General features: G+C 52.2%; 16 non-coding genes and 3 pseudogenes across 16 annotated transcripts; all 19 read right to left on the minus strand.

The window, feature by feature from the left end:
* Window positions 1-348: 348 nt before the first annotated feature.
* LOC149368255 (5S ribosomal RNA) lies at window positions 349-467 on the minus strand. Its single transcript, XR_016287817.1, has one exon. It is a non-coding gene; the product is annotated as a 5S ribosomal RNA (ribosomal RNA).
* A 595-nt stretch (window positions 468-1,062) lies between these two features.
* On the minus strand, window positions 1,063-1,181 carry LOC149368256 (5S ribosomal RNA). Its single transcript, XR_016287818.1, has one exon. It is a non-coding gene; the product is annotated as a 5S ribosomal RNA (ribosomal RNA).
* Window positions 1,182-1,727: 546 nt separating this feature from the next.
* On the minus strand, window positions 1,728-1,846 carry LOC149368257 (5S ribosomal RNA). Its single transcript, XR_016287820.1, has one exon. It is a non-coding gene; the product is annotated as a 5S ribosomal RNA (ribosomal RNA).
* Window positions 1,847-2,443: 597 nt separating this feature from the next.
* LOC149368258 (5S ribosomal RNA) lies at window positions 2,444-2,562 on the minus strand. The gene has a single exon (XR_016287821.1). It is a non-coding gene; the product is annotated as a 5S ribosomal RNA (ribosomal RNA).
* Window positions 2,563-3,107: 545 nt separating this feature from the next.
* On the minus strand, window positions 3,108-3,226 carry LOC149368259 (5S ribosomal RNA). The gene has a single exon (XR_016287822.1). It is a non-coding gene; the product is annotated as a 5S ribosomal RNA (ribosomal RNA).
* A 546-nt stretch (window positions 3,227-3,772) lies between these two features.
* Window positions 3,773-3,889, minus strand: LOC149368260 (5S ribosomal RNA; annotated as a pseudogene).
* A 595-nt stretch (window positions 3,890-4,484) lies between these two features.
* LOC149368261 (5S ribosomal RNA) lies at window positions 4,485-4,603 on the minus strand. The gene has a single exon (XR_016287823.1). It is a non-coding gene; the product is annotated as a 5S ribosomal RNA (ribosomal RNA).
* Window positions 4,604-5,149: 546 nt separating this feature from the next.
* Window positions 5,150-5,268, minus strand: LOC149368262 (5S ribosomal RNA). The gene has a single exon (XR_016287824.1). It is a non-coding gene; the product is annotated as a 5S ribosomal RNA (ribosomal RNA).
* A 549-nt stretch (window positions 5,269-5,817) lies between these two features.
* LOC149368263 (5S ribosomal RNA) lies at window positions 5,818-5,936 on the minus strand. Its single transcript, XR_016287825.1, has one exon. It is a non-coding gene; the product is annotated as a 5S ribosomal RNA (ribosomal RNA).
* Window positions 5,937-6,531: 595 nt separating this feature from the next.
* Window positions 6,532-6,650, minus strand: LOC149368264 (5S ribosomal RNA). Its single transcript, XR_016287826.1, has one exon. It is a non-coding gene; the product is annotated as a 5S ribosomal RNA (ribosomal RNA).
* Window positions 6,651-7,245: 595 nt separating this feature from the next.
* On the minus strand, window positions 7,246-7,364 carry LOC149368265 (5S ribosomal RNA). The gene has a single exon (XR_016287686.1). It is a non-coding gene; the product is annotated as a 5S ribosomal RNA (ribosomal RNA).
* Window positions 7,365-7,912: 548 nt separating this feature from the next.
* Window positions 7,913-8,031, minus strand: LOC149368266 (5S ribosomal RNA). The gene has a single exon (XR_016287827.1). It is a non-coding gene; the product is annotated as a 5S ribosomal RNA (ribosomal RNA).
* A 596-nt stretch (window positions 8,032-8,627) lies between these two features.
* On the minus strand, window positions 8,628-8,746 carry LOC149368267 (5S ribosomal RNA). Its single transcript, XR_016287829.1, has one exon. It is a non-coding gene; the product is annotated as a 5S ribosomal RNA (ribosomal RNA).
* Window positions 8,747-9,291: 545 nt separating this feature from the next.
* Window positions 9,292-9,410, minus strand: LOC149368268 (5S ribosomal RNA). Its single transcript, XR_016287830.1, has one exon. It is a non-coding gene; the product is annotated as a 5S ribosomal RNA (ribosomal RNA).
* Window positions 9,411-9,997: 587 nt separating this feature from the next.
* On the minus strand, window positions 9,998-10,116 carry LOC149368269 (5S ribosomal RNA). Its single transcript, XR_016287654.1, has one exon. It is a non-coding gene; the product is annotated as a 5S ribosomal RNA (ribosomal RNA).
* A 594-nt stretch (window positions 10,117-10,710) lies between these two features.
* LOC149368270 (5S ribosomal RNA) lies at window positions 10,711-10,829 on the minus strand. Its single transcript, XR_016287832.1, has one exon. It is a non-coding gene; the product is annotated as a 5S ribosomal RNA (ribosomal RNA).
* A 596-nt stretch (window positions 10,830-11,425) lies between these two features.
* Window positions 11,426-11,547, minus strand: LOC149368271 (5S ribosomal RNA; annotated as a pseudogene).
* Window positions 11,548-12,093: 546 nt separating this feature from the next.
* Window positions 12,094-12,212, minus strand: LOC149368272 (5S ribosomal RNA). Its single transcript, XR_016287833.1, has one exon. It is a non-coding gene; the product is annotated as a 5S ribosomal RNA (ribosomal RNA).
* Window positions 12,213-12,766: 554 nt separating this feature from the next.
* LOC149368273 (5S ribosomal RNA) lies at window positions 12,767-12,872 on the minus strand (annotated as a pseudogene).
* Window positions 12,873-16,618: the final 3,746 nt, after the last annotated feature.

The following is a 16,618-nucleotide window of genomic DNA, read 5'->3' on the forward strand; positions in this document are numbered from 1 at the left end:
TTACACATGGACCGGCAGTGGGTGCGGTGCATGGTGCGGTGGGCGCATATTGTGCGCTTCTGCGCAGTGTTATGCGCACACTGGGCCTCCCAGCTATCTTGGGGCTTTGCTAGAGTTTAATCTGCAGTGTACCCGCCGCGGCAGACGTCAGAATGACAGCCGAGACGCCACGGGTTCGCTTCGAGTTTTGCCACAGTTTCGCGTCCGCACGTACTACACGTTGGACACGTTGCCGATGAGATTGTATTATCGATAACAAAATAACGTCACCTCCTATAGTTGCCTGAGACACTGCGCAACTATGACAGAAAAAAAAAACGTGAAGGGCGAATAAAAATGCAAAAGAAATGCCATCAGCACTCGGTGTTCCCAGGTGGTCTCCCTCCCAAGTACTGACCGAGCCCAATGCTGCTTAGCTTCGGTGATCGGACGAGAACCGGCGTATTCAACATGGTATGGCCGATGGCGAGAGACAGTGCTTTCCGAGTCTTTATGTACTGTGTTTGGCCCTCGAGGATGCAAAACTGCGCATGGATACTTCCCTCGCTCGTGGCAACAGCCGCCAAGCGTGCAGTTACCTGCCCTGCGCTTTTCTCAGCCGTTCTGGCGAACCTAAACCACTGCGGCATGCACGGAAAGAGCAGCGGGAGCGAGCCTGTGTTGTTTACACATGGACCGGCAGTGGGTGCGGTGCATGGTGCGGTGGGCGCATATTGTGCGCTTCTGCGCAGTGTTATGCGCACACTGGGCCTCCCAGCTATCTTGGGGCTTTGCTAGAGTTTAATCTGCAGTGTACCCGCCGCGGCAGACGTCAGAATGACAGCCGAGACGCCACGGGTTCGCTTCGAGTTTTGCCACAGTTTCGCGTCCGCACGTACTACACGTTGGACACGTTGCCGATGAGATTGTATTAGCGTCCGCACGTACTACACGTTGGACACGTTGCCGATGAGATTGTATTATCGATAACAAAATAACGTCACCTCCTATAGTTGCCTGAGACACTGCGCAACTATGACAGAAAAAAAAAAACGTGAAGGGCGAATAAAAATGCAAAAGAAATGCCATCAGCACTCGGTGTTCCCAGGTGGTCTCCCTCCCAAGTACTGACCGAGCCCAATGCTGCTTAGCTTCGGTGATCGGACGAGAACCGGCGTATTCAACATGGTATGGCCGATGGCGAGAGACAGTGCTTTCCGAGTCTTTATGTACTGTGTTTGGCCCTCGAGGATGCAAAACTGCGCATGGATACTTCCCTCGCTCGTGGCAACAGCCGCCAAGCGTGCAGTTACCTGCCCTGCGCTTTTCTCAGCCGTTCTGGCGAACCTAAACCACTGCGGCATGCACGGAAAGAGCAGCGGGAGCGAGCCTGTGTTGTTTACACATGGACCGGCAGTGGGTGCGGTGCATGGTGCGGTGGGCGCATATTGTGCGCTTCTGCGCAGTGTTATGCGCACACTGGGCCTCCCAGCTATCTTGGGGCTTTGCTAGAGTTTAATCTGCAGTGTACCCGCCGCGGCAGACGTCAGAATGACAGCCGAGACGCCACGGGTTCGCTTCGAGTTTTGCCACAGTTTCGCGTCCGCACGTACTACACGTTGGACACGTTGCCGATGAGATTGTATTATCGATAACAAAATAACGTCACCTCCTATAGTTGCCTGAGACACTGCGCAACTATGACAGAAAAAAAAAAACGTGAAGGGCGAATAAAAATGCAAAAGAAATGCCATCAGCACTCGGTGTTCCCAGGTGGTCTCCCTCCCAAGTACTGACCGAGCCCAATGCTGCTTAGCTTCGGTGATCGGACGAGAACCGGCGTATTCAACATGGTATGGCCGATGGCGAGAGACAGTGCTTTCCGAGTCTTTATGTACTGTGTTTGGCCCTCGAGGATGCAAAACTGCGCATGGATACTTCCCTCGCTCGTGGCAACAGCCGCCAAGCGTGCAGTTACCTGCCCTGCGCTTTTCTCAGCCGTTCTGGCGAACCTAAACCACTGCGGCATGCACGGAAAGAGCAGCGGGAGCGAGCCTGTGTTGTTTACACATGGACCGGCAGTGGGTGCGGTGCATGGTGCGGTGGGCGCATATTGTGCGCTTCTGCGCAGTGTTATGCGCACACTGGGCCTCCCAGCTATCTTGGGGCTTTGCTAGAGTTTAATCTGCAGTGTACCCGCCGCGGCAGACGTCAGAATGACAGCCGAGACGCCACGGGTTCGCTTCGAGTTTTGCCACAGTTTCGCGTCCGCACGTACTACACGTTGGACACGTTGCCGATGAGATTGTATTAGCGTCCGCACGTACTACACGTTGGACACGTTGCCGATGAGATTGTATTATCGATAACAAAATAACGTCACCTCCTATAGTTGCCTGAGACACTGCGCAACTATGACAGAAAAAAAAAAAAACGTGAAGGGCGAATAAAAATGCAAAAGAAATGCCATCAGCACTCGGTGTTCCCAGGTGGTCTCCCTCCCAAGTACTGACCGAGCCCAATGCTGCTTAGCTTCGGTGATCGGACGAGAACCGGCGTATTCAACATGGTATGGCCGATGGCGAGAGACAGTGCTTTCCGAGTCTTTATGTACTGTGTTTGGCCCTCGAGGATGCAAAACTGCGCATGGATACTTCCCTCGCTCGTGGCAACAGCCGCCAAGCGTGCAGTTACCTGCCCTGCGCTTTTCTCAGCCGTTCTGGCGAACCTAAACCACTGCGGCATGCACGGAAAGAGCAGCGGGAGCGAGCCTGTGTTGTTTACACATGGACCGGCAGTGGGTGCGGTGCATGGTGCGGTGGGCGCATATTGTGCGCTTCTGCGCAGTGTTATGCGCACACTGGGCCTCCCAGCTATCTTGGGGCTTTGCTAGAGTTTAATCTGCAGTGTACCCGCCGCGGCAGACGTCAGAATGACAGCCGAGACGCCACGGGTTCGCTTCGAGTTTTGCCACAGTTTCGCGTCCGCACGTACTACACGTTGGACACGTTGCCGATGAGATTGTATTATCGATAACAAAATAACGTCACCTCCTATAGTTGCCTGAGACACTGCGCAACTATGACAGAAAAAAAAAACGTGAAGGGCGAATAAAAATGCAAAAGAAATGCCATCAGCACTCGGTGTTCCCAGGTGGTCTCCCTCCCAAGTACTGACCGAGCCCAATGCTGCTTAGCTTCGGTGATCGGACGAGAACCGGCGTATTCAACATGGTATGGCCGATGGCGAGAGACAGTGCTTTCCGAGTCTTTATGTACTGTGTTTGGCCCTCGAGGATGCAAAACTGCGCATGGATACTTCCCTCGCTCGTGGCAACAGCCGCCAAGCGTGCAGTTACCTGCCCTGCGCTTTTCTCAGCCGTTCTGGCGAACCTAAACCACTGCGGCATGCACGGAAAGAGCAGCGGGAGCGAGCCTGTGTTGTTTACACATGGACCGGCAGTGGGTGCGGTGCATGGTGCGGTGGGCGCATATTGTGCGCTTCTGCGCAGTGTTATGCGCACACTGGGCCTCCCAGCTATCTTGGGGCTTTGCTAGAGTTTAATCTGCAGTGTACCCGCCGCGGCAGACGTCAGAATGACAGCCGAGACGCCACGGGTTCGCTTCGAGTTTTGCCACAGTTTCGCGTCCGCATGTACTACACGTTGGACACGTTGCCGATGAGATTGTATTATCGATAACAAAATAACGTCACCTCCTATAGTTGCCTGAGACACTGCGCAACTATGACAGAAAAAAAAAAACGTGAAGGGCGAATAAAAATGCAAAAGAAATGCCAACAGCACTCGGTGTTCCCAGGTGGTCTCCCTCCCAAGTACTGACCGAGCCCAATGCTGCTTAGCTTCGGTGATCGGACGAGAACCGGCGTATTCAACATGTGAAAGCCAGGCAATAAAGAAAAAAAAAAAAACAAAAAAAAACATGGTATGGCCGATGGCGAGAGACAGTGCTTTCCGAGTCTTTATGTACTGTGTTTGGCCCTCGAGGATGCAAAACTGCGCATGGATACTTCCCTCGCTCGTGGCAACAGCCGCCAAGCGTGCAGTTACCTGCCCTGCGCTTTTCTCAGCCGTTCTGGCGAACCTAAACCACTGCGGCATGCACGGAAAGAGCAGCGGGAGCGAGCCTGTGTTGTTTACACATGGACCGGCAGTGGGTGCGGTGCATGGTGCGGTGGGCGCATATTGTGCGCTTCTGCGCAGTGTTATGCGCACACTGGGCCTCCCAGCTATCTTGGGGCTTTGCTAGAGTTTAATCTGCAGTGTACCCGCCGCGGCAGACGTCAGAATGACAGCCGAGACGCCACGGGTTCGCTTCGAGTTTTGCCACAGTTTCGCGTCCGCACGTACTACACGTTGGACACGTTGCCGATGAGATTGTATTATCGATAACAAAATAACGTCACCTCCTATAGTCGCCTGAGACACTGCGCAACTATGACAGAAAAAAAAAAAACGTGAAGGGCGAATAAAAATGCAAAAGAAATGCCATCAGCACTCGGTGTTCCCAGGTGGTCTCCCTCCCAAGTACTGACCGAGCCCAATGCTGCTTAGCTTCGGTGATCGGACGAGAACCGGCGTATTCAACATGGTATGGCCGATGGCGAGAGACAGTGCTTTCCGAGTCTTTATGTACTGTGTTTGGCCCTCGAGGATGCAAAGCTGCGCATGGATACTTCCCTCGCTCGTGGCAACAGCCGCCAAGCGTGCAGTTACCTGCCCTGCGCTTTTCTCAGCCGTTCTGGCGAACCTAAACCACTGCGGCATGCACGGAAAGAGCAGCGGGAGCGAGCCTGTGTTGTTTACACATGGACCGGCAGTGGGTGCGGTGCATGGTGCGGTGGGCGCATATTGTGCGCTTCTGCGCAGTGTTATGCGCACACTGGGCCTCCCAGCTATCTTGGGGCTTTGCTAGAGTTTAATCTGCAGTGTACCCGCCGCGGCAGACGTCAGAATGACAGCCGAGACGCCACGGGTTCGCTTCGAGTTTTGCCACAGTTTCGCGTCCGCACGTACTACACGTTGGACACGTTGCCGATGAGATTGTATTATCGATAACAAAATAACGTCACCTCCTATAGTTGCCTGAGACACTGCGCAACTATGACAGAAAAAAAAAAACGTGAAGGGCGAATAAAAATGCAAAAGAAATGCCATCAGCACTCGGTGTTCCCAGGTGGTCTCCCTCCCAAGTACTGACCGAGCCCAATGCTGCTTAGCTTCGGTGATCGGACGAGAACCGGCGTATTCAACATGGTATGGCCGATGGCGAGAGACAGTGCTTTCCGAGTCTTTATGTACTGTGTTTGGCCCTCGAGGATGCAAAACTGCGCATGGATACTTCCCTCGCTCGTGGCAACAGCCGCCAAGCGTGCAGTTACCTGCCCTGCGCTTTTCTCAGCCGTTCTGGCGAACCTAAACCACTCCGGCATGCACGGAAAGAGCAGCGGGAGCGAGCCTGTGTTGTTTACACATGGACCGGCAGTGGGTGCGGTGCATGGTGCGGTGGGCGCATATTGTGCGCTTCTGCGCAGTGTTATGCGCACACTGGGCCTCCCAGCTATCTTGGGGCTTTGCTAGAGTTTAATCTGCAGTGTACCCGCCGCGGCAGACGTCAGAATGACAGCCGAGACGCCACGGGTTCGCTTCGAGTTTTGCCACAGTTTCGCGTCCGCACGTACTACACGTTGGACACGTTGCCGATGAGATTGTATTATCGATAACAAAATAACGTCACCTCCTATAGTTGCCTGAGACACTGCGCAACTATGACAGAAAAAAAAAAAAAACGTGAAGGGCGAATAAAAATGCAAAAGAAATGCCATCAGCACTCGGTGTTCCCAGGTGGTCTCCCTCCCAAGTACTGACCGAGCCCAATGCTGCTTAGCTTCGGTGATCGGACGAGAACCGGCGTATTCAACATGGTATGGCCGATGGCGAGAGACAGTGCTTTCCGAGTCTTTATGTACTGTGTTTGGCCCTCGAGGATGCAAAACTGCGCATGGATACTTCCCTCGCTCGTGGCAACAGCCGCCAAGCGTGCAGTTACCTGCCCTGCGCTTTTCTCAGCCGTTCTGGCGAACCTAAACCACTGCGGCATGCACGGAAAGAGCAGCGGGAGCGAGCCTGTGTTGTTTACACATGGACCGGCAGTGGGTGCGGTGCATGGTGCGGTGGGCGCATATTGTGCGCTTCTGCGCAGTGTTATGCGCACACTGGGCCTCCCAGCTATCTTGGGGCTTTGCTAGAGTTTAATCTGCAGTGTACCCGCCGCGGCAGACGTCAGAATGACAGCCGAGACGCCACGGGTTCGCTTCGAGTTTTGCCACAGTTTCGCGTCCGCACGTACTACACGTTGGACACGTTGCCGATGAGATTGTATTAGCGTCCGCACGTACTACACGTTGGACACGTTGCCGATGAGATTGTATTATCGATAACAAAATAACGTCACCTCCTATAGTTGCCTGAGACACTGCGCAACTATGACAGAAAAAAAAAAACGTGAAGGGCGAATAAAAATGCAAAAGAAATGCCATCAGCACTCGGTGTTCCCAGGTGGTCTCCCTCCCAAGTACTGACCGAGCCCAATGCTGCTTAGCTTCGGTGATCGGACGAGAACCGGCGTATTCAACATGGTATGGCCGATGGCGAGAGACAGTGCTTTCCGAGTCTTTATGTACTGTGTTTGGCCCTCGAGGATGCAAAACTGCGCATGGATACTTCACTCGCTCGTGGCAACAGCCGCCAAGCGTGCAGTTACCTGCCCTGCGCTTTTCTCAGCCGTTCTGGCGAACCTAAACCACTGCGGCATGCACGGAAAGAGCAGCGGGAGCGAGCCTGTGTTGTTTACACATGGACCGGCAGTGGGTGCGGTGCATGGTGCGGTGGGCGCATATTGTGCGCTTCTGCGCAGTGTTATGCGCACACTGGGCCTCCCAGCTATCTTGGGGCTTTGCTAGAGTTTAATCTGCAGTGTACCCGCCGCGGCAGACGTCAGAATGACAGCCGAGACGCCACGGGTTCGCTTCGAGTTTTGCCACAGTTTCGCGTCCGCACGTACTACACGTTGGACACGTTGCCGATGAGATTGTATTAGCGTCCGCACGTACTACACGTTGGACACGTTGCCGATGAGATTGTATTATCGATAACAAAATAACGTCACCTCCTATAGTTGCCTGAGACACTGCGCAACTATGACAGAAAAAAAAAAACGTGAAGGGCGAATAAAAATGCAAAAGAAATGCCATCAGCACTCGGTGTTCCCAGGTGGTCTCCCTCCCAAGTACTGACCGAGCCCAATGCTGCTTAGCTTCGGTGATCGGACGAGAACCGGCGTATTCTACATGGTATGGCCGATGGCGAGAGACAGTGCTTTCCGAGTCTTTATGTACTGTGTTTGGCCCTCGAGGATGCAAAACTGCGCATGGATACTTCCCTCGCTCGTGGCAACAGCCGCCAAGCGTGCAGTTACCTGCCCTGCGCTTTTCTCAGCCGTTCTGGCGAACCTAAACCACTGCGGCATGCACGGAAAGAGCAGCGGGAGCGAGCCTGTGTTGTTTACACATGGACCGGCAGTGGGTGCGGTGCATGGTGCGGTGGGCGCATATTGTGCGCTTCTGCGCAGTGTTATGCGCACACTGGGCCTCCCAGCTATCTTGGGGCTTTGCTAGAGTTTAATCTGCAGTGTACCCGCCGCGGCAGACGTCAGAATGACAGCCGAGACGCCACGGGTTCGCTTCGAGTTTTGCCACAGTTTCGCGTCCGCACGTACTACTACACGTTGGACACGTTGCCGATGAGATTGTATTATCGATAACAAAATAACGTCACCTCCTATAGTTGCCTGAGACACTGCGCAACTATGACAGAAAAAAAAAACGTGAAGGGCGAATAAAAATGCAAAAGAAATGCCATCAGCACTCGGTGTTCCCAGGTGGTCTCCCTCCCAAGTACTGACCGAGCCCAATGCTGCTTAGCTTCGGTGATCGGACGAGAACCGGCGTATTCAACATGGTATGGCCGATGGCGAGAGACAGTGCTTTCCGAGTCTTTATGTACTGTGTTTGGCCCTCGAGGATGCAAAACTGCGCATGGATACTTCCCTCGCTCGTGGCAACAGCCGCCAAGCGTGCAGTTACCTGCCCTGCGCTTTTCTCAGCCGTTCTGGCGAACCTAAACCACTGCGGCATGCACGGAAAGAGCAGCGGGAGCGAGCCTGTGTTGTTTACACATGGACCGGCAGTGGGTGCGGTGCATGGTGCGGTGGGCGCATATTGTGCGCTTCTGCGCAGTGTTATGCGCACACTGGGCCTCCCAGCTATCTTGGGGCTTTGCTAGAGTTTAATCTGCAGTGTACCCGCCGCGGCAGACGTCAGAATGACAGCCGAGACGCCACGGGTTCGCTTCGAGTTTTGCCACAGTTTCGCGTCCGCACGTACTACACGTTGGACACGTTGCCGATGAGATTGTATTAGCGTCCGCACGTACTACACGTTGGACACGTTGCCGATGAGATTGTATTATCGATAACAAAATAACGTCACCTCCTATAGTTGCCTGAGACACTGCGCAACTATGACAGAAAAAAAAAAAACGTGAAGGGCGAATAAAAATGCAAAAGAAATGCCATCAGCACTCGGTGTTCCCAGGTGGTCTCCCTCCCAAGTACTGACCGAGCCCAATGCTGCTTAGCTTCGGTGATCGGACGAGAACCGGCGTATTCAACATGGTATGGCCGATGGCGAGAGACAGTGCTTTCCGAGTCTTTATGTACTGTGTTTGGCCCTCGAGGATGCAAAACTGCGCATGGATACTTCCCTCGCTCGTGGCAACAGCCGCCAAGCGTGCAGTTACCTGCCCTGCGCTTTTCTCAGCCGTTCTGGCGAACCTAAACCACTGCGGCATGCACGGAAAGAGCAGCGGGAGCGAGCCTGTGTTGTTTACACATGGACCGGCAGTGGGTGCGGTGCATGGTGCGGTGGGCGCATATTGTGCGCTTCTGCGCAGTGTTATGCGCACACTGGGCCTCCCAGCTATCTTGGGGCTTTGCTAGAGTTTAATCTGCAGTGTACCCGCCGCGGCAGACGTCAGAATGACAGCCGAGACGCCACGGATTCGCTTCGAGTTTTGCCACAGTTTCGCGTCCGCACGTACTACACGTTGGACACGTTGCCGATGAGATTGTATTATCGATAACAAAATAACGTCACCTCCTATAGTTGCCTGAGACACTGCGCAACTATGACAGAAAAAAAAAACGTGAAGGGCGAATAAAAATGCAAAAGAAATGCCATCAGCACTCGGTGTTCCCAGGTGGTCTCCCTCCCAAGTACTGACCGAGCCCAATGCTGCTTAGCTTCGGTGATCGGACGAGAACCGGCGTATTCAACATGGTATGGCCGATGGCGAGAGACAGTGCTTTCCGAGTCTTTATGTACTGTGTTTGGCCCTCGAAAACTGCGCATGGATACTTCCCTCGCTCGTGGCAACAGCCGCCAAGCGTGCAGTTACCTGCCCTGCGCTTTTCTCAGCCGTTCTGGCGAACCTAAACCACTGCGGCATGCACGGAAAGAGCAGCGGGAGCGAGCCTGTGTTGTTTACACATGGACCGGCAGTGGGTGCGGTGCATGGTGCGGTGGGCGCATATTGTGCGCTTCTGCGCAGTGTTATGCGCACACTGGGCCTCCCAGCTATCTTGGGGCTTTGCTAGAGTTTAATCTGCAGTGTACCCGCCGCGGCAGACGTCAGAATGACAGCCGAGACGCCACGGGTTCGCTTCGAGTTTTGCCACAGTTTCGCGTCCGCACGTACTACACGTTGGACACGTTGCCGATGAGATTGTATTAGCGTCCGCACGTACTACACGTTGGACACGTTGCCGATGAGATTGTATTATCGATAACAAAATAACGTCACCTCCTATAGTTGCCTGAGACACTGCGCAACTATGACAGAAAAAAAAAACGTGAAGGGCGAATAAAAATGCAAAAGAAATGCCATCAGCACTCGGCGTTCCCAGGTGGTCTCCCTCCCAAGTACTGACCGAGCCCAATGCTGCTTAGCTTCGGTGATCGGACGAGAACCGGCGTATTCAACATGGTATGGCCGATGGCGAGAGACAGTGCTTTCCGAGTCTTTATGTACTGTGTTTGGCCCTCGAGGATGCAAAACTGCGCATGGATACTTCCCTCGCTCGTGGCAACAGCCGCCAAGCGTGCAGTTACCTGCCCTGCGCTTTTCTCAGCCGTTCTGGCGAACCTAAACCACTGCGGCATGCACGGAAAGAGCAGCGGGAGCGAGCCTGTGTTGTTTACACATGGACCGGCAGTGGGTGCGGTGCATGGTGCGGTGGGCGCATATTGTGCGCTTCTGCGCAGTGTTATGCGCACACTGGGCCTCCCAGCTATCTTGGGGCTTTGCTAGAGTTTAATCTGCAGTGTACCCGCCGCGGCAGACGTCAGAATGACAGCCGAGACGCCACGGGTTCGCTTCGAGTTTTGCCACAGTTTCGCGTCCGCACGTACTACACGTTGGACACGTTGCCGATGAGATTGTATTAGCGTCCGCACGTACTACACGTTGGACACGTTGCCGATGAGATTGTATTATCGATAACAAAATAACGTCACCTCCTATAGTTGCCTGAGACACTGCGCAACTATGACAGAAAAAAAAAACGTGAAGGGCGAATAAAAATGCAAAAGAAATGCCATCAGCACTCGGTGTTCCCAGGTGGTCTCCCTCCCAAGTACTGACCGAGCCCAATGCTGCTTAGCTTCGGTGATCGGACGAGAACCGGCGTATTCAACATGGTATGGCCGATGGCGAGAGACAGTGCTTTCCGAGTCTTTATGTACTGTGTTTGGCCCTCGAGGATGCAAAACTGCGCATGGATACTTCCCTCGCTCGTGGCAACAGCCGCCAAGCGTGCAGTTACCTGCTCTGCGCTTTTCTCAGCCGTTCTGGCGAACCTAAACCACTGCGGCATGCACGGAAAGAGCAGCGGGAGCGAGCCTGTGTTGTTTACACATGGACCGGCAGTGGGTGCGGTGCATGGTGCGGTGGGCGCATATTGTGCGCTTCTGCGCAGTGTTATGCGCACACTGGGCCTCCCAGCTATCTTGGGGCTTTGCTAGAGTTTAATCTGCAGTGTACCCGCCGCGGCAGACGTCAGAATGACAGCCGAGACGCCACGGGTTCGCTTCGAGTTTTGCCACAGTTTCGCGTCCGCACGTACTACACGTTGGACACGTTGCCGATGAGATTGTATTAGCGTCCGCACGTACTACACGTTGGACACGTTGCCGATGAGATTGTATTATCGATAACAAAATAACGTCACCTCCTATAGTTGCCTGAGACACTGCGCAACTATGACAGAAAAAAAAAAAACGTGAAGGGCGAATAAAAATGCAAAAGAAATGCCATCAGCACAGTTCGGTGTTCCCAGGTGGTCTCCCTCCCAAGTACTGACCGAGCCCAATGCTGCTTAGCTTCGGTGATCGGACGAGAACCGGCGTATTCAACATGGTATGGCCGATGGCGAGAGACAGTGCTTTCCGAGTCTTTATGTACTGTGTTTGGCCCTCGAGGATGCAAAACTGCGCATGGATACTTCCCTCGCTCGTGGCAACAGCCGCCAAGCGTGCAGTTACCTGCCCTGCGCTTTTCTCAGCCGTTCTGGCGAACCTAAACCACTGCGGCATGCACGGAAAGAGCAGCGGGAGCGAGCCTGTGTTGTTTACACATGGACCGGCAGTGGGTGCGGTGCATGGTGCGGTGGGCGCATATTGTGCGCTTCTGCGCAGTGTTATGCGCACACTGGGCCTCCCAGCTATCTTGGGGCTTTGCTAGAGTTTAATCTGCAGTGTACCCGCCGCGGCAGACGTCAGAATGACAGCCGAGACGCCACGGGTTCGCTTCGAGTTTTGCCACAGTTTCGCGTCCGCACGTACTACACGTTGGACACGTTGCCGATGAGATTGTATTATCGATAACAAAATAACGTCACCTCCTATAGTTGCCTGAGACACTGCGCAACTATGACAGAAAAAAAAAAACGTGAAGGGCGAATAAAAATGCAAAAGAAATGCCATCAGCACTCGGTGTTCCCAGGTGGTCTCCCTCCCAAGTACTGACCGAGCCCAATGCTGCTTAGCTTCGGTGATCGGACGAGAACCGGCGTATTCAACATGGTATGGCCGATGGCGAGAGACAGTGCTTTCCGAGTCTTTATGTACTGTGTTTGGCCCTCGAGGATGCAAAACTGCGCATGGATACTTCCCTCGCTCGTGGCAACAGCCGCCAAGCGTGCAGTTACCTGCCCTGCGCTTTTCTCAGCCGTTCTGGCGAACCTAAACCACTGCGGCATGCACGGAAAGAGCAGCGGGAGCGAGCCTGTGTTGTTTACACATGGACCGGCAGTGGGTGCGGTGCATGGTGCGGTGGGCGCATATTGTGCGCTTCTGCGCAGTGTTATGCGCACACTGGGCCTCCCAGCTATCTTGGGGCTTTGCTAGAGTTTAATCTGCAGTGTACCCGCCGCGGCAGACGTCAGAATGACAGCCGAGACGCCACGGGTTCGCTTCGAGTTTTGCCACAGTTTCGCGTCCGCACGTACTACACGTTGGACACGTTGCCGATGAGATTGTATTATCGATAACAAAATAACGTCACCTCCTATAGTTGCCTGAGACACTGCGCAACTATGACAGAAAAAAAAAAAACGTGAAGGGCGAATAAAAATGCAAAAGAAATGCCATCAGCACTCGGTGTTCCCAGGTGGTCTCCCTCCCAAGTACTGACCGAGCCCAATGCTGCTTAGCTTCGGTGATCGGACGAGAACCGGCGTATTCAACATGGTATGGCTTTTTTTTTTTTTTTTTTTTTTTTCTTTATTGTTGATTTTGACGTACAAATCAAGAGGTTACAAGAAATAAAACATGGCGGCCACACTTCGGCCGACACGACTTTAAAATTTTTTGAGCGACATTAATCCATCTAGTACAGTTATCCATTGTGGTGGATCAGGCAGTGCGTTGTACACATTTCTTAAGCGCACAACGCTCTCAATGAAATGTTCGCGAACCGGGCGAACAACCAAGTCCGCGTGTTCAAACTGCATTCGTGTTTTCCACACCGCGTGGAGGCCCAGGACCATAATGAGGTCATAAGGTATTTCCTCTGAGGGATTCACAGGCAAGAAACGTATGCCGTACGGATCCAGGGGTAACTGTTTTTTTAAAGTTCTTTGGAGTACATCCCAATGAAAGATCGGGTCCCAGCAGTCTAGAAATACGTGTTCTATTGTTTCGGGTTTCTTGCATAAAAAGCAGTCAGTGTTCCAGGGAATGAAGAGTCCTTTATCGTGAAGCCAGGTCTTAACTGGGAGGGTGTTTGTATGTAACTTGAAAAAGAACGATTTGGCGGAGGGTAGTATAGGCATTTTCTTCACTCTTTTTAGGACGTCCTGTCCTGGGCCACCGCGATGTGGAGAACGGTACAAAGGTACAGGGAGCATGACATCTACAAGGTCTCTGTAGAGTTTTTTCTTTGTAACGGTTGACAGGTACTGCTGGGAAAAACGTACATTCAACAGCCTATACGATAAAACAACTTCATGCAGGTATCCAGTCACCCTTCCGCACATATTTTGCACAGACGAGACTACGAATCCAGGCAGAAGTCTATACAGTCTTACTTGTATAACTGTGCGCAGGAAGATATCATTCTGATCTCGTAAAAAAACAAAGCGTGCCACAATTTGTCGCAGAAACAAGTGAGCCAGGCCAAGACCTCCTTTCTTTACAGGCAAAAACAAATTCGTTCGACTGGACCGCTCCCAAGTCGAGGCCCAAATAAAAATAGCAAAAACCCGATGCATTTTTTGAATGCTCATCCTCGCCGCACACAACACATTCATGACGTACCAGATTTTTGATATCAAAAAAAGGTTGCAGACAGTGGCTCTAGAAAACATCGACAGTTGCTTGCCTTGCCACCCGTTCGCCTTTTCTTTAGCCATCAAGGCTTGATCCCTCCAGTACGGTTCAGGGTCGCGATAATTTCCGAGAGGCACACCAAGGTACTGCGTTGGCACCATTGACCAGGTGAGCCGACAAAAGGCTTCTGGTGTGTCCACCCAATCGCCATGCCAGAAGCCATGACTTTTATCCCAGTTTATCTGGGCTCCACTCGCATCACAAAACTTCTCGACGACATTAGTTGCCTCTCTAATGCTATCTTTGCTGGCGCAGAACACCGCGATGTCATCCGCGTACGCCAGAATTTTGACTTCGGCAGCCTGTAGTCTGTAACCTGTTATGCGCGCATTATGTTCCATCGCCAGACAGAGTGGCTCAAGATAAGCGGCAAACAGCAGTGGTGAAAGGGGGCATCCCTGCCTCACCGACGAGAGCACGCACAAGCTATCAGTGAGCTCACCGTTAACAATAATACGCGTTGTACATTTTTTGTACGCCATCGTGACGCCTTCCGTAATCACACTGCCCACATTCGTGTGTTCAAGTATGCAGAGCAATGCCTTGTGCGAGACACGGTCGAAGGCTTTTGCCAGGTCAAGCTGCATCATCGCGACGTGATCGCCCAGCACGTCGCAACACTCGAGCACGCTTCGAGCCACGTGCACATTCGTCGCGATAGTGCGGCCTTTAATGCCACAAGTCTGGTGTGGTCCAACCAACTTCTTAATAACACCTTGCAGTCGCTTTGCTAGAACTTTGGTGAATATTTTATAGTCGACGTTAGCAAGAGTTATTGGGCGATATGAGCCTGGCAACAAACGCTTCTGAGCATCATCACTCTTCGGGATTAGCACGATATGCGAGGTTGTGAAGGACAAGGGTAGTCTTTTCTGGTCATACGCTTCGCTAACAACGTGATAAAGAACTTGGGCAACCTCAGACCGGAAGGTTTTATAGAAAATGGCCCCTAAGCCATCCGGCCCAGGTGCTTTCCCGACTGCCAGCTCATTTATTGCGCATTCTATCTCACTTGGTGTGATTGGTTGTTCTAGCTGTGTCCTTACTTCTTCGTCAAGCTTTGGCATCAACGGAAGGAATTCTTTTTGGAAACAATCTTTAAGGTCCCGTGGATGGCTTAGAATTTCTTTAAAGTGCTCGGCAATCGCATGCTTAATTTCGTTTCTGTTAGACGTGACGTTTTCACCTATAGCTAGTTGGCGGATTTCTTTTTGACATGCGTATCTTTTTTCATCTGAGAGAGCCCGCTTGGTTGGCATTTCTCCCGCCCACAGCTTCTCGGACCTTGATCTCACTACTGCCGCCTTGTACTTCTCCGAATCTATCCGTTCAAGTTCAGTTTTCACTTCCTTTATTCCTCTAACACACAGACCAGGTTCGACATTCTCCATACTAACAAAGAACTGCAGTTGCTGGCGAAGCTTTGTCTCTGCTTCTTTCTGATTGCGTCGAATGACACTACTTCTTTCAATAGCCATTGTTTTTACTTTCTGCTTAAAATCTTCCCAACGAATGGCGTAACTTTCTGGCTCGCTTGCAGTCAAATGTTTCAATTCTTTCGTTACAGCGTCGACAAAAGCTTCGTCATCCAACAGCTGCGCATTCATTTTCCACAAGTCCCAGCTAAAGATTCGTTTCCTCTGCGTCTTTCCAAAGGCGGCCGTTACCAAGCAGTGATCGCTGTATGCGATGGGTTTCACTTCGTACTCGCTACACATTGGTATCAATTCGGCAGAGACATATAATCTGTCTAACCTTGCATGGCTGTCTTGCTGGAAGTGTGTAAACTGCGGACGAGTACCGCTGGCGAAAACGCTACCAATGTCTTCAAGGTCATATTCGTGCACAAGTGTATTAAGAAATTCTGCACTCTTGTCACGAACACGCGAATGTTTTGCGCGGTCATCAACATTGCAAACACAGTTAAAATCGCCTAGCAGTATTATCACTTTCTGACAGTTTAGGTACGCCTCGAGCCTTTCAAAGAATGCCCGCCGTTCCCTGTCAATATTCGGCGCGTATACACAGATGACGCGACACTCCAATTCGCCAAAGACGATATCAGCGATTAAGAGGCGTCCACTGTCACATGAAAATACTGACTGCACGCAGATTCCAAAGTTGTTGCGTATGAATATGGCGCAACCACCTGATCCACCAATCGCGTGAGAAATACACACATCGAAATGAGCACGAAAATTGGACACCATTCGGTCGGTGAGCTCCTGGCTCTCAATTTTTGTCTCTTGGATTCCCACTATATGTAAGTCATTATCTAAGAGAAGGCGACTAAGCTGACATTGTCGTCGTCTTGCTCCAAGGCCCCGTACGTTTAACGTCGCTACCCGTAGCGCTCTTTCGATATTAACCGCCATGGTTACACGGTAGAATGGTGCCCATTACAATAGCCCAAGGGTCTGTGGTCATGATACTGTGGCGATAAGCACGTCGAAGGCCAGGAAAAAAAAATGAAACTCTAACCAACAAAAAAGGACAGTCCAAGTAAACTTGGCACCTCTTTCCAAGCCCGAACACGAAAAACGAACCGCTCATGATGAGGGCCATGGCGTTTACGGAAACCCCTCCCAACCCACCTTAGCTGGACAAACTAAAT

This window comes from Amblyomma mixtum, chromosome 1 (assembly GCF_055824585.1).
Source record: "Amblyomma mixtum isolate Tamu chromosome 1, ASM5582458v1, whole genome shotgun sequence".
NCBI classification, from domain to species: Eukaryota; Metazoa; Arthropoda; class Arachnida; order Ixodida; family Ixodidae; genus Amblyomma; species Amblyomma mixtum.